The sequence below is a fragment of the Bos grunniens genome, chromosome 1 (assembly GCF_055505025.1).
Source record: "Bos grunniens cultivar Pamir isolate PY7600 chromosome 1, Bosgru_T2T1.0, whole genome shotgun sequence".
Taxonomy (NCBI): domain Eukaryota; kingdom Metazoa; phylum Chordata; class Mammalia; order Artiodactyla; family Bovidae; genus Bos; species Bos grunniens.
In genome coordinates, this window is record NC_141165.1 from 84,346,420 (window position 1) to 84,350,079 (window position 3,660).

The following is a 3,660-nucleotide window of genomic DNA, read 5'->3' on the forward strand; positions in this document are numbered from 1 at the left end:
TCTCCAATGCATGCATACATGCTAAGTCACTTCAGTCGTGTCTGACTCTGTGAGACCCAGGCTCCTCTGTCCACAGGATTCTCCAGGCAAGAATACTGGAGTGGGTCATTCTTCTGGTCCCTAGCCACACTTTGTGTAGCAAGAGTCTTGATCTCCAAGGTCCCTTTGCTAATATTCAATGGCTCAATTCTTAACAAATTAGAATAATCAGTTTATTCACCACTCAGCAGCCAGACTCCTTATAAAAGGTGAGTTTGACCCTTTGGTGGTTTCTCATATCATTCAGAATAATATCCACTTTTCACAACGTGGAACTACAAAGCCCTACATGATCTGATTCCACTTCATCACTTCTATGGCACCTTCCTCTACCTCTTCTTCCCCTTGCTTATATATATTCCAGCTGGATCTCTTTGCTGTTCCATCCATGCTCTTGCCCCAAAGCCTTTGAATGTGCGTTCCCTCCACTTGGAACACTGTCCCCCCGCCTGCCCACCCCCCCACCCCGCTCTGCCTCCTGCTGTAGTTTGGTCTTTGTTCAAATGTAACCTTATCAGAAAGAACTTCTCTGATCACCCTCTAAAAATATTCCCCATTTTCATCTATTACTCTTTAACCTCTTACTCTGCTTAATTTTCATTCATAGCAAATCTTGACTTCTAACATCTTGCATAAAGATTTTTGCAGTTAACAATTGTCTTATTTATTAAATGGTTTTTTAATTATCATCTATTGGTTCAGTTATCTGTCTATTGTCTTTCTCCTCCTCTAGCACATGAGCTCCACAAGAACAAACATTTGGTCTATTTTGCCCACTGCTATCTTCCCAGGACCTGACTGATATCCAACCATCATTTGTTGAATGTGCGAATAAAGGAAGAGATGAATAGAAAAGTGAGAAGTGGTTACACTGTTAAAAAATAAAAAGGAGTCCCTATGGCATCATTCAACCCTTCTGTACCCTATCAACAAGAAAAGCTGTGAGTCTCTGAGACCCTAAAGACTGCTGGATGGAAGAAAGGAGTCTGCAGAGAGAATGGCTTGCGGCACACCTTAGCCCCAGAGCAATTTCTGTTCTTACAACTCGCTGGACTCTCCTTTGCAGCCACTGTCACGTGGTGAGTTTATATTACCCTCGCCCTGGTGGAGAAGTGGATACATCAGGCCACCATTCAGATCACACCACACTAACTCTCCTTCCTCTGTTCTAGGGACACCACTAGCTTTTGACTGTGATTTGACTGCCCACACTGACTGCCACAACCAGAAAGAACAGGCTGGTCAGGCTGACCCGAATGCCCGCTTCACCTGGCATGTACATGTCTCATTATAAATTAATCACTTGGCATTCTGCTTTATCCCCTTCAGTCTACTCTGAATGACTCAGCTTTCTGAGACTGATTAACTCTGGGACCCAATGGGATCAAGTTTCTGAACCTTCAAAGCCAGACCCTGAACAGTGGCTGCTTCTATAACATGTTGCTGCTCTGTGAAGGTTCATAGCAGGTGGCCAACTGGCCCTTCCCAGCACCATGCAACATCACTGAAGGATTTGTTTAGCATTTGCCCACAAACCCAGCAACTCCACTTAGAGAAGTGACTCTTGTGACCCCATGGACAGTAACTCACCAAGCTCCTCTGTCCATAGGATTATCCAGGCAAGAATACTGGAGTGGGTAGCAATTCCCTTCTTCGGGGAGGTCTTCCCAGCCCAGGGACTGAATTCCAGTCTCCTGAATTGCAGGCAGATTCTTTACTGTTTGAGCCATCAGGGAAGCCCATATTAAACAGATATCTGGATAAATATGTAGAGATGTAGAAAAGTGCACTGTCGTCTTCTCTCTTCCTCGGTTGAAGTGGTGGCGGGGTGCTTTTGTGTCCTTGCTGCTCCCAGAATGTGGCTGGGTCCTCGACTCCTCTATTTCCCACTTTCTCTAGCACCCCTAGGAACTAACTGATGGTCGTGTCACTTATTATCATTGTGAGGGGAATGTTGGTGACAGCAGAGTTGGTTAAGTAATCTATACCCAAAACTGGGAAGTGAATGAACTTTTGGCCTCATCTAGTGACCAAGTTATGACCAACCTAGATAGCATATTGGAAAGCAGAGACATTACTTTGCCAACAAAGGTCTGTCTAGTCAAGGCTATGGTTTTTCCTGTGGTCATGTATGGATGTGAGAGTTGGACTGTGAAGAAGGCTGAGTGCTGAAGAATTGATGCTTTTGAACTGTGGTGTTGGAGAAGACTCTTGAGGGTCCTTTGGACTGCAAGGAGATCCAACCAGTCCATTCTGAAGGAGATCAGCCCTGGGATTTCTTTGGAAGGAATGATGCTAAAGCTGAAACTCCAGTACTTTGGCCACCTCATGCGAAGAGTTGACTCATTGGAAAAGACTCTGATGCTGGGAGGGATTGGGGGCAGGAGGAGAAGGGGATGACAGAGGATGAGATGGCTGGATGGCATCACTGACTCGATGGATGAGTCTGAGTGAACTCTGGGAGTTGGTGATAGACAGGGAGGCCTGGCATGCTGCGATTCATGGGGTCGCAAAGAGTCAGACACGTCTGAGCGACTGAACTGAACTGAACTGAGTGACCAAGGAATTAGGCTGCTGTGTCTCAAGCTCCAGGAGTGCAGTCCTTGTCACAGAGTAGCAACTGACCTGAGAGATTTGAGTTCTGGACCAGAGGTTTGTTGAGTCCTCAATTCTGGTTGCTGCTATGGACAGGGCAGAAGCAGTTTTGCAAGCTGATTGGGAAGTCAGCCAAGGTCAGATGGTTTCCAGTCACTGACTACTCCTGGAGTCCTTTCCCTGGAGTATGGTAGCTTCTCCAGCAAACCAGAGGCTTCTTTAAACTCTCTTTCCCAGTGGAGAATATAGAGCCCTCCTTCCACCCACTCACATTCCAGGGAGCCTTAGCCCTGTAATCACCCTCATCACCACTTTGTAGCAGCAAGTTTCTTTTAGTTTTCAGAGATGATATACACCCTTCCAAGGGTGACCGAGATGACCTCTTTCCCTGAAGCAGGAAATAATCCCCCATATTAGTAAGAAAACTGAGAACAACTAATCCATCAGTCAGCATCTGACTCACCACATTAAGGTGTATCATACAGCCATTAAAATGAAGATGCAGATCTATACAGAGAGAAGAATGTGACAAAACTGTCACTTAAAATCAGTCCCAATTTTACAAAAATATAGATGTGCAAGTGGAAACATATGTTTGTGGAGAAATAATTAAATGATATCAAAATGCTAACCATGGTTATCTCTGAGTGGTGAGATTTCTGGTAAGCTTTTTTCCTTCTTACTTTGTTTTATACTTCTCTGTACTATTTGAAATTTTACAAAAAGTATGTTTATTTTATTAGGGGGAAGAAACTATTATCAGTTTGGAAGAAAAAACTTTCATTCAGTTTTGTGTACTCCAGCAAAATGCTAGAGTAGTTGCTGGTACAAGGTACCACGAGACATAAAGCTGAGAGCAGCGTGAACCCTGCCCATTATTTGCAGGACCAGTGTGCCCTGGATTAGAGGACCTCTTCATAGGTCTTCCTATTTCAAGAATCTATGATTTGAAGACGCCAAACAGTATCTCCAGATCAAAACTATTTATAAGAATCATTTCCTTCATAATGAGTTGGAACTTCCGCT

The 3,660-nt window shown here is 44.3% G+C and overlaps 1 long non-coding RNA gene across 1 annotated transcript; it reads left to right on the forward strand.

The window, feature by feature from the left end:
* The first annotated feature begins 717 nt into the window (after window positions 1-717).
* On the forward strand, window positions 718-3,262 carry LOC147379784 (uncharacterized). Its single transcript, XR_015134197.1, has 2 exons — window positions 718-1,118; window positions 1,212-3,262. It is a non-coding gene; the product is annotated as an uncharacterized LOC147379784 (long non-coding RNA).
* Window positions 3,263-3,660: the final 398 nt, after the last annotated feature.